Genomic DNA, 13,271 nt, shown 5'->3' with positions numbered 1-13,271 from the left:
TAAAAATGCAGTAAGAAGTGCTACATGAAAATAGGGAAACTGCCTTTACCACGCAGGTTGAGTAACGAACAGCCTGTACAAATGAAGGGTGTACTACGCAAGCCCTGCAGCACACATGCCTTAATCATGCATGTGCGTGGTTAAGGCATATGCGTGGTAGGGCCTGCAGACGGACAGATGCAGGTAGAGTTTGTAGTGAGGTAAGTGGGGTTGGGGTTGTTCTGTGGGCTGAGGGTAAGTCGGGGGTCGTTTTCTGGGCTGGGAGTGTTTTTTTTTTTCAAAAGTTGGGCTGGGTCGGGGTACTTTTGTGGGTTGGGGGTCGGGTTGTTTTGTGGGCTTAGGGGGGTAGTTTAATTTTCAGGGCTTGATGGGCCATTTTAGGTTTCAGGGCGGGGTCGTTTTTAGGGCTTAGGGGGTAGTTTTGTTTTCAGGGCTTAGGGGGCTGTTTAAGGGCTCAGGGCGGGGGGCAGGGATTGCGAAACCACTTAGGACTTAGGGGGGCAAGGTCGTTTTTAGGGCTTAGGGGGTAGTTTTTAGGGATATGGGAGGGCAGGGGTGAAAAAGTTACCAGGGCTGGGGGGGCGTAGTTTAGGAACTCAGGCATGGGTCGGGGTTAAGACTTACCTGTGAATTCTTAACCACAGATATGTAGTTATCGAATATGCATTAACAAAGGATAATTCGTTGTAAAGGCATGCGTGGTAAAGGCATATTCGTGATTAAGAATTTCATTGTTTAGCCTTTGTGGAACCTGCATGCGTGGTAAACACATGCATGGTTCCATCATATATAACCCATAACAATACATGCTACTTTACAATGTTTCTGAAGGTTGCTGGTGTCATTTCTGGTGCAGCTTAACTCACTTTCTGTTGTGGTGCTGATTGGCAGCCTATTCTTGCCTGGGAGGCTGGAAGAGCTGCACAGCTGCTTACACGTATTGTGTCACTCCCTTTCTACCATAGTGATGGGTGGGCCCAGAGCCTACATTTGGGTGTTTGTGCACGAAGCTTTCCGTGGATGGACTTTGCCAAAGCTGATTTGAATAATCTATGTTTACTGTAGGAATGTGTAACTTGGCTCACTTCTGCATTTGCTTCCTGTCTTTTCAGAGCCACTTTTGCCATTGGTTGAATGATTGACGTTTTCTGTTTACACAGCCACAGTGGTTATTAGTATTCCTTTACTCCACTTCATGTTGTTCGCTCCTGGCCGATGTATTGGTCTATTCTGTGGAACATCCATTCTTAGCTGTCCGATTCCCTTTCTTGTTAGCTGTATCGAGGGACAATATGTTACGTGCATTGTGTGCCTCATTTCTCTGTATTTCACTGCTCACCTTGAAACTGTTATGCAATATGGAATGTTACTTTTGCACTAGGTGACATAGAAATATTGGGGCATATTATCAAGGACCGGTTTTAAAGTATCGCCGTTTTATCGGCAGGAAATTGCCGATAAAACGGTGATAATGGGCTTGATAATACGCCCTTGTTAATTCCCATAAAAGCCCATGTTAACACCAAAACATGGGTTTCATTTATCGCCGATAAAATGGCGATTATTTTAACAACGGTCCTTGATAATATGCCTCATTGTGCAGTTTGAGCGCTTTAGAGATAGTACTAAGCAGTACTAAGCTCTTTCTGCCTGCATACTGGCTATTTTTCGAATAACTAAACTATCATTTTCTTCTTCGGCCAGATGCTTGACACCTGCACTGTGAACATCTATGTCAAGATGCAACGACCTGTCAACCTCTGGCCAATGTTATTGGCCCAGTCTGCCTAAATGCAATTTTTTACACATAGGGGCAGATTTATCATTGTTTCATCCAGCACAGCAAGCCACCTCTCTGCACTGCTTGAATAGGAGAGGGAAGAATACCCCATATTTAATATGATACGGCGCATTCCGGTCCTTTTCTTGCGCTGGCACACAATGATGTGCCTATCCCCAACGCAGGAACTCTTGCGCCGTGGAGCAAGGTTGCTTGCATTGCAGACAGGATTGTATTTATGCAGGACAAAACATCTTCCTGCACAAAAACAATCATCTGAGGCATTTTCCTCTTTCTATGTGTGCTGTAGAATGCATGTAGAAAAATATTTCTCCCCCTTTTAGCCTCACATGCGGAGATGTAGCATTTTCACACATTCCCAAGTCTACCAGTAATGTTAAATGTGTGAATGCACCAAACTCCATGGGTGGATGTGTGCAAACACCCACAATTCACTTATGGAACGCCTCCCTGGGGTAGAGAAACGCAACGCAGCAATTTGCGCTGTGTTTCGTTACTCTAGATTTATCAAGCAATCAAAGTGGTCTTGCGGTGCTTGATAAATATGACTTAGTAGTTGAGTCGCCCTTGCACCCCTGTGCATGGTGCAAGGGCGACGCAGCTCAATGATAAACCTGTCCCATGGTATTTCATACATTTCTTAGAGGAGGCTCCTCAAACCACTCTGTAACACCTTTGCAACCTAAAAGATGTACAAACACTGGAAGTGGTCAACAGAGAGTTAATTCCGGGCACACTGTAGAATGCCACATCGGGAGGGTGCAAATCTTGCTACTCCAAATGTTACTTACAACTGACTTTCTTAACAAGTGAATTATTTACACAAGACGCAGCCAGTATGTTAACAGTTCACAAAGATTATCCAAGCATTGAACACCACTATACTCTTTCTCAGGTTTCCGCACACCCCAGCCTAGTGAAGAGAAACAGAAGCAAAAAACTAGAGAACATATCTCTAAAGAAAGTATTACAGAATCAACAAAATTCAACTAGCATCTGTGGTCCCCTTTTGCACCTCCTTAAAGATGTGCAAAAGGGGACATTTTCAACTTTGTCAGTTCCCACCATTGGGCTGCAAACCATTCCACACAATGGTGAACTTGACAATGAAGTAGTGGTTTCGAATTCTGTCATTACCCATGCATACTGTATTCGCCACAGTATGGGATCTGAGAAACAGTCATTCTATTCCACCATTTCATGCAGCTCTGTGCTCACCAGATCACTTTCTTCCATATTATTTTTCCACACACTAAACGAATTCTTGGATGAAGACTGGAGCCAGCTCACCCGCTACTTTATTGAGTCATTTCTATTTTCAACTCTTTGCTTGATTCATCTAGCCGCTGTTTGGATCCTCGTATTCAACGTGGAAATGAAAAGCACCTACTTATGCATTTCTGCCTATGTTTCTAGGTGTATCACTAGTAACGCCTCTTTTTCATCATTTTTGTGGTGTGAACCACTGCCGTCGGTCCATCATTTAAGAAACCAAAAGTATGTGAGTCATGACTCGAATTCTCACTACACACATAAATATTAACTCAAAAAGCACACCTCTGAAAATGTGCCGCGTTGTTGTGAGTAGCAGGGTGTAGGCATTGCAAGCAACTCTGTCCATGCCTTGGTACAATAAGAACGTTTGTCATCTGGCATCGACCTATAGGTGCCAACCTTAGGTGACACTTGGCTTGCGCGTCTGGATCCCTGAGCCAGTTAGATTCCAGGATACTCTGGTGGATTCTGTAGCACTTTGTCCTAATGGCTGTTGGCTGTGTGTGTATTTGTTTACCTTCAGAAGTACAGACTGGCACAAAGACATGCCTCTGGACCCATTTCTTTGAAACAACGGTTGCACGCTCATCAAGGGACATTTCACCATATGCCACAAAGGGCAATGTGAATGAGAAAAGGGGTTCTGCACTCGTATTTGTATTCAATTTAGAACGTTTGAACGATAAGTGTGCTGTACCAGATTAGTGCCTGCCCACTGGTACCCAAACCATGTATAAGGCCCAGTGTTGTGAATCACTGGGACTCTAGTACGCACTACGCAAATTATATTATTCCTTTAAACCATTTTGTGCATTTTGTCTAATGCAATTTATTATATTTCCCAACAATCTTCATCAACATCATCAATTCTATGATACAAAGTTTTACACAATGTCATGAAATTATACATAACATAATCCAAACACAGGTTTACAAACGAAAATTAAAGGAACAACCCAATGCATTTCGGGGCGACAATGCCCCTTCGTCAGGGGTCTGAAAAAAAGGGGGGGATACAAACAAGGAGAATATTAATCATACAAGCTAAACACTATTTGATCTTTTGTGTCAACGAAATTGCACTTTGTCAAAGCTTACCTAAGTCCTAAGAAGTAACATGTATCCTGTGTCTACTTAATGTGAATATTTCAAGCAGATATCTGTGAAAAAACCAAAAACTAGGGTACATAAACATGTCCAGTTCTATTAACAGTGCTGACCTATTGCACGTCAAATTATTTAGACAACCTCACGACAAGTAATGCTTTACCTGCAAGGACGTTTCTGGCAACAATTCTATAATGTGGAGAAAATAAAAAAGTGATAAAGAAACCCGAATGACCACACGTCAACAAAATGAAGTGCATATGCGTTTTTTTTAAACAAAGTAAGTAGAATGGTGAAGCTCACCTGCGTGTTAAGCGAGACTTGCTATCACGTAGAAAAAACCTGTATTGAACAAGCGGCTAGCGTCAGTACACGTATGCATTTATGTGCTTACGTTTATAAAATAATACACAACAGAGATGTATTTACCTGCGAGTCTAAACGTGCAGGCTTCGATCTCGCTGCCTTTTTCTCGTGAGTACTGTGAAAAAATGATGATAATTCTATCATATTTCCGCAAACTAAGCAAGAATCCAAAAGGGTAAAGCCTTATATCAAGTCAAAGCTTACCGTCCGCTAGATGTAAAGTTCTTTTAAAGACCGTTCCTCCGCCGTCTTGTTTGTTAACTGGAACCTCTGGCGGGCGCACAAGTCCTATCTTACTTTTTAACCTTCATGCTGGTTGAAAAGTAGAAATAGCTGACAGACTACTAAAATCACATCGAGTGTTTTTATAAAACACGCATCTACATGAAGTTCGCACTCTTACAACGAGTGAGCTCAAAAATCCCGAAATATAAAAAACATAAAGAAAACAAATTCCGGTGTCTTCTGAAAAATATCCATAGTGTTCGTTTCTAAAATACAGCGTCAGATGTTATCTGTGCTCTCGCTTAATAAAGCATTTGCAAAGAAAAAAATGGGAGGCTTAGAGTGATGTTTCAGACTGCAGTGCATGCGCGTGTTGTCTGTCCTCACGGTCAATAAAACTAATGTCTAAGCTTACAGTGCATGTAAATATTACACCCAGACCTTGGATTTTATCACAATTGGAGCATCAATTTAAACACATATTCTAGTCCATGCAAAAATATAAATAAAGCAAATACATACTGCTACTGCATAATCTTGCGTTGCAAATATTTACTGCCACATTTTTCCTGCCTATTTACAATCTATATATACGTGAAACCTCATTATCAATGATGTTAATCTACTTGAAACCCAGTGCCTATCTGGACAATCCCATGATCATTTTATGTGGCCACTACTGTGTGACTTTGTCTAGTGTAGGGAAAGGATTTTTGTACGTGACTCTGCATGTGCAAATGTTTCCTGGGTTAAATTTAAAGAAAGCACGACATCTCCATTTTATCATTCAATCCTGACGGAACCATCGTTTGTAATTTCCGAATCCAAAAAGCTTCTCGTTGCAGAAGTATCTTTACGTTGTCCATGCCCAATCTCTGGGGAACTATCTCTATGATCTGAAAACGCAGCTGAGCAATATTGTGATTTTTTTCAATCCAATGTTGTGTGAGGGGCGACGTTAAGCTTTTGTTGCGTATTCGGCTTTTGTGTTCACTGAGTCTCAACTTCATTTTTCTATCAGTTTTACCGATGTAAAGTAGCCCACATGGGCATTTGATCGAGTAAACAACGTGTTCCGAATCGCAATTTGTGGAGTGCCTGAGCAAGATCTTCTCTCCTGTTCGAGGATGCAATAGAATATTGCCTGTAATCACGTTATTACAGTTCTTACAATTAAAACACCTTGATGTTCCTTTGTATATCAATTCTTGCTGCAATGTAATTGGTTTATTGAGAAGTTCCCTTAGGTTTTGTGCTCTCTTATATGCAAACAGTGGACGTCTTTCAAATAGTGTGCCAAAATCCTTTTCAGCCAATAGAATCTCCCATCTCTTTGCAATAGTCCTTTTTATGTCTCTGGATGCAGTCGAATACTTTGAGACAAAAACCATTCTGGTATTAGCAGTTTTAGTTTTCCTTTTCAGTAATTCTGTCCTTGGCGTTGTTTTGATTTTTTCTAGATGTGCCTCGAGCAGTTTTTTTGGGTAACCTCTATCGAGGTATTTCTGTTTCTGTTCTTGTAAACTTTTGTCACATTGCTCTGAGTCAGATGAAATACGTTTGATTCGCATGAATTGCGAAACTGGCAAGTTGTTTATCAAATTGGCTGGGTGAAAGCTAGAGTACAATAAAGCTGTGTTTTTATCTGTTTCCTTTTTATATAATCTTGTCTGGATGGCATTATCTTTGATTTCGACAAGAACATCTAGAAATGATAATGCTGTATGGCTTACATTGTAGGTAAATTGGATTCTCGGATCCACAAGATTCAAACTGCTGATATTATTGAGGAGTTCAGTTTTAGGACGTTTCCAAATTAAAAAGATATCATCTATGTAACGTCGAAAATAAATTAAACCTTGCTGCCATGTTGGATCCTCAAGAATGTAATCCAGTTCGAATTTTGCCATATATACATTGGCATATATACATGCCCCCGGGAAACCCATAGCTGTCCCCGTCAATTGGTTGTAGTACTTATCTTGCCACACAAAATAACTGTTGAGGAGACAGAATTCCAACAATTGTAGTATCAAGATTTTCTGTTCATTTGACTTGTCTTTTTTCAAGAGGGCCCATTCCATGGCCTCTATCCCTTGTTTATGCGGTATGGACGTGTATAACGCCGTTACGTCTATGGTACAAAGAGTCCATTCCATACATCCTGTCGTATCCATATCTGCAAGACTTCTGAGGAAGTCTGATGTATCCTGTAGATATGTTGGCCAATTCTGAATAAATGGTTGCATGTGTGTATCAATGAAAATACCCAAGTTCTCAAATATCGATGAACAGCCTGATACTATCGGCCTGAAAGGAGGGTCATTGATGCTTTTGTGTATTTTAGGCAAAAAGTAGATTCTTGGTCTCCTTGGGTATATTTGCCTTAAATATCGCTTTGTGGTGTTGTCTATCCATTCCAATTCCTCAGCTTTATTCAAAATCTCATCTAGTCCTTGAACGATTTTGAGTGTTGGATCTTGTTCGAGTTTAGCATAAGTATTAGTATCGTTCACATGTTCATCACCCTTTCGTGTGTAAACGGCGGAGGAACGGTCTTTAAAAGAACTTTACATCTAGCGGACAGTAAGCTTTGACTTGATATAAGGCATAGCTTTACCCTTTTGGATTCTTGCTTAGTTTGCGGAAATATGATAGAATTATCATCATTTTTTCACAGTACTCACGAGAAAAAGGCAGCGAGATCGAAGCCTGCACGTTTAGACTCGCAGGTAAATACATCTCTGTTGTGTATTATTTTATAAACGTAAGCACATAAATGCATACGTGTACTGACGCTAGCCGCTTGTTCAATACAGGTTTTTTCTACGTGATAGCAAGTCTCGCTTAACACGCAGGTGAGCTTCACCATTCTACTTACTTTGTTTAAAAAAAACGCATATGCACTTCATTTTGTTGACGTGTGGTCATTCGGGTTTCTTTATCACTTTTTTATTTTCTCCACATTATAGAATTGTTGCCAGAAACGTCCTTGCAGGTAAAGCATTAATTGTCGTGAGGTTGTCTAAATAATTTGACGTGCAATAGGTCAGCACTGTTAATAGAACTGGACATGTTTATGTACCCTAGTTTTTGGTTTTTCACAGATATCTGCTTGAAATATTCACATTAAGTAGACACAGGATACATGTTACTTCTTAGGACTTAGGTAAGCTTTGACAAAGTGCAATTTCGTTGACACAAAAGATCAAATAGTGTTTAGCTTGTATGATTAATATTCTCCTTGTTTGTATCCCCCCCTTTTTTTCAGACCCCTGACGAAGGGGCATTGTCGCCCCGAAATGCATTGGGTTGTTCCTTTAATTTTCGTTTGTAAACCTGTGTTTGGATTATGTTATGTATAATTTCATGACATTGTGTAAAACTTTGTATCATATAATTGATGATGTTGATGAAGATTGTTGGAAATATAATAAATTGCATTAGACAAAATGCACAAAATGGTTTAAAGGAATAATATAATTTGCGTAGTGCGTACTAGAGTCCCAGTGATTCACAACACTGGGCCTTATACATGGTTTGGGTACCAGTGGGCAGGCACTAATCTGGTACAGCACACTTATCGTTCAAACGTTCTAAATTGAATACAAATACGAGTGCAGAACCCCTTTTCTCATTCATATTTCACTTTCACTGCCATTTAAGGGATCTAGCACCACACTCAAAAATGTCGTTTGACTCAATAGCTTCGATCACTGATAATCGTGCAAACACTAAGGCCTATACAGCGGATGAGGCAAGTCAAATTTACAAATTAATCAAAGAATCAAAAACTTTCGATACACAAGGAGGATCAATTGAACAAAAATTAAAGCAACTTGAATACCTAACTAGACGTGAGTTGAATCAGCGCCTACATGCGACAACCCTGATCCAATACCATCGGGTCAGAAGAATCCCCAGAGGGCTAAGATTGGCCATCAGGCCAATGTTATACAGGCTCAACAGTAATCCAAAATTTATGGAAAAATGGTTCGAGATCTTGAACAAATGTTCATTGGATTTGATTTTGTTGCTGGTCGAAGAACTTGCCAAAACAATACGAGAATTAGAGGAAGAGATCTTTACTACTAAACGGGAACTATCCGAAAGATTGGATGAGGACCAATGGAAAAGAATCTTGGAAGATATCAATATACGGTTAGACAAGTATGGAAAAGAGTTACAAGAGACCAAGCTGCGAAAGTTTAAACGCGATACTATCGATTATAAACTTAATGAAACATACACATGGGCAGAGGTTTATGCAAAGAGGAGGTTTACCGGCAGGAAACAACAGCCAGCTTCTTCAGAAGAGAGCGTGGTATCGGACAGCGAACTTAATACAGCACGTAAATCAATAATACCACAAACATCACATCCAGCAGCCCAATCATCTAATGTCACCGAAGGTACATCTGGTATGCCATCCACTTCTTTTTTAGAAAAGGACCAAGCATCCCACAAACCACCGGATATATATCTTGCACAACTAGAAATAAGACAAGAAGAGGAAAAGGACAAAGAAAGGGAGAAAGAGAAAGAAAGGGAGAAGGAGAAGGAGAGAGAACAACTGAAAAAAACAGGATTGCGGAGTCAAACGAAAATCTCGTAGTAAATATTTCAAAATATCCACTCTCTGAATTTGAAGAGAAACTCTTAAACAAGGGCACTTCATTTGTCAGGACATATCAATCAAATGAGTTGGCGACAGAAATTTCTTTTTCTAAATTCATGAGAGTTCTCAGATTGAAGTATTTTTTCACTATTGTAAACCCTACGGAAAAGACTGATGAAACGGACAGACCTTTCAAACCTAAAAGTCAGTTTATGGCACCAGTATCACACAAAAGTTTGGACACGTTCGAGATTTTGGTAAAAGCAGATTTGAACAAAATCAATTACAAACGGAAATTGAATAATTTGACCCGAGCAGAACAAAGCACCCTTACCCGATTGGCATTGAACAAGGAAATTATAATACAGAAGGCCGACAAGGGTGGTGGTCTTGTTATAATGGATTCGGTGTTTTACACACGAAAGGGTGATGAACATGTGAACGATACTAATACTTATGCTAAACTTGAACAAGATCCAACACTCAAAATCGTTCAAGGACTAGATGAGATTTTGAATAAAGCTGAGGAATTGGAATGGATAGACAACACCACAAAGCGATATTTAAGGCAAATATACCCAAGGAGACCAAGAATCTACTTTTTGCCTAAAATACACAAAAGCATCAATGACCCTCCTTTCAGGCCGATAGTATCAGGCTGTTCATCGATATTTGAGAACTTGGGTATTTTCATTGATACACACATGCAACCATTTATTCAGAATTGGCCAACATATCTACAGGATACATCAGACTTCCTCAGAAGTCTTGCAGATATGGATACGACAGGATGTATGGAATGGACTCTTTGTACCATAGACGTAACGGCGTTATACACGTCCATACCGCATAAACAAGGGATAGAGGCCATGGAATGGGCACTCTTGTAAACAGACAAGTCAAATGAACAGAAAATCTTGATACTACAATTGTTGGAATTCTGTCTCCTCAACAGTTATTTTGTGTGGCAAGATAAGTACTACAACCAATTGACGGGGACAGCTATGGGTTTCCCGGGGGCATGTATATATGCCAATGTATATATGGCAAAATTCGAACTGGATTACATTCTTGAGGATCCAACATGGCAGCAAGGTTTAATTTATTTTCGACGTTACATAGATGATATCTTTTTAATTTGGAAACGTCCTAAAACTGAACTCCTCAATAATATCAGCAGTTTGAATCTTGTGGATCCGAGAATCCAATTTACCTACAATGTAAGCCATACAGCATTATCATTTCTAGATGTTCTTGTCGAAATCAAAGATAATGCCATCCAGACAAGATTATATAAAAAGGAAACAGATAAAAACACAGCTTTATTGTACTCTAGCTTTCACCCAGCCAATTTGATAAACAACTTGCCAGTTTCGCAATTCATGCGAATCAAACGTATTTCATCTGACTCAGAGCAATGTGACAAAAGTTTACAAGAACAGAAACAGAAATACTTCGATAGAGGTTACCCAAAAAAACTGCTCGAGGCACATCTAGAAAAAATCAAAACAACGCCAAGGACAGAATTACTGAAAAGGAAAACTAAAACTGCTAATACCAGAATGGTTTTTGTCTCAAAGTATTCGACTGCATCCAGAGACATAAAAAGGACTATTGCAAAGAGATGGGAGATTCTATTGGCTGAAAAGGATTTTGGCACACTATTTGAAAGACGTCCACTGTTTGCATATAAGAGAGCACAAAACCTAAGGGAACTTCTCAATAAACCAATTACATTGCAGCAAGAATTGATATACAAAGGAACATCAAGGTGTTTTAATTGTAAGAACTGTAATAACGTGATTACAGGCAATATTCTATTGCATCCTCGAACAGGAGAGAAGATCTTGCTCAGGCACTCCACAAATTGCGATTCGGAACACGTTGTTTACTCGATCAAATGCCCATGTGGGCTACTTTACATCGGTAAAACTGATAGAAAAATGAAGTTGAGACTCAGTGAACACAAAAGCCGAATACGCAACAAAAGCTTAACGTCGCCCCTCACACAACATTGGATTGAAAAAAATCACAATATTGCTCAGCTGCGTTTTCAGATCATTGAGATAGTTCCCCAGAGATTGGGCATGGACAACGTAAAGATACTTCTGCAACGAGAAGCTTTTTGGATTCGGAAATTACAAACGATGGTTCCGTCAGGATTGAATGATAAAATGGAGATGTCGTGCTTTCTTTAAATTTAACCCAGGAAACATTTGCACATGCAGAGTCACGTACAAAAATCCTTTCCCTACACTAGACAAAGTCACACAGTAGTGGCCACATAAAATGATCATGGGATTGTCCAGATAGGCACTGGGTTTCAAGTAGATTAACATCATTGATAATGAGGTTTCACGTATATATAGATTGTAAATAGGCAGGAAAAATGTGGCAGTAAATATTTGCAACGCAAGATTATGCAGTAGCAGTATGTATATGCTTTATTTATATTTTTGCATGGACTAGAATATGTGTTTAAATTGATGCTCCAATTGTGATAAAATCCAAGGTCTGGGTGTAATATTTACATGCACTGTAAGCTTAGACATTAGTTTTATTGACCGTGAGGACAGACAACACGCGCATGCACTGCAGTCTGAAATATCACTCTAAGCCTCCCATTTTTTTCTTTGCAAATGCTTTATTAAGCGAGAGCACAGATAACATCTGACGCTGTATTTTAGAAACGAACACTATGGATATTTTTCAGAAGACACCGGAATTTGTTTTCTTTACGTTTTTTATATTTCGGGATTTTTGAGCTCACTCGTTGTAAGAGTGCGAACTTCATGTAGATGCGTGTTTTATAATAACACTCGATGTGATTTTAGTAGTCTGTCAGCTATTTCTACTTTTCAACCAGCATGAAGGTTAAAAAGTAAGATAGGACTTGTGCGCCCGCCAGAGGTTCCAGTTAACAAACAAGACGGCGGAGGAACGGTCTTTAAAAGAACTTTACATCTAGCGGACGGTAAGCTTTGACTTGATATAAGGCATAGCTTTACCCTTTTGGATTCTTGCTTAGTTTGCGGAAATATGATAGAATTATCATCATTTTTTCACAGTACTCACGAGAAAAAGGCAGCGAGATCGAAGCCTGCACGTTTAGACTCGCAGGTAAATACATCTCTGTTGTGTATTATTTTATAAACGTAAGCACATAAATGCATACGTGTACTGACGCTAGCCGCTTGTTCAATACAGGTTTTTTCTACGTGATAGCAAGTCTCGCTTAACACGCAGGTGAGCTTCACCATTCTACTTACTTTGTTTAAAAAAAACGCATATGCACTTCATTTTGTTGACGTGTGGTCATTCGGGTTTCTTTATCACTTTTTTATTTTCTCCACATTATAGAATTGTTGCCAGAAACGTCCTTGCAGGTAAAGCATTAATTGTCGTGAGGTTGTCTAAATAATTTGACGTGCAATAGGTCAGCACTGTTAATAGAACTGGACATGTTTATGTACCCTAGTTTTTGGTTTTTTCACAGATATCTGCTTGAAATATTCACATTAAGTAGACACAGGATACATGTTACTTCTTAGGACTTAGGTAAGCTTTGACAAAGTGCAATTTCGTTGACACAAAAGATCAAACAGTGTTTAGCTTGTATGATTAATATTCTCCTTGTTTGTATCCCCCCCTTTTTTTCAGACCCCTGACGAAGGGGCATTGTCGCCCCGAAATGCATTGGGTTGTTCCTTTAATTTTCGTTTGTAAACCTGTGTTTGGATTATGTTATGTATAATTTCATGACATTGTGTAAAACTTTGTATCATATAATTGATGATGTTGATGAAGATTGTTGGGAAATATAATAAATTGCATTAGACAAAATGCACAAAATGGTTTAAAGGAATAATATAATTTGCG

The sequence above is a fragment of the Lissotriton helveticus genome, chromosome 7, assembly GCF_964261635.1.
Source record: "Lissotriton helveticus chromosome 7, aLisHel1.1, whole genome shotgun sequence".
Lineage (NCBI taxonomy): Eukaryota > Metazoa > Chordata > Amphibia > Caudata > Salamandridae > Lissotriton > Lissotriton helveticus.
Note: the sequence above shows the minus strand (reverse complement) of the source record.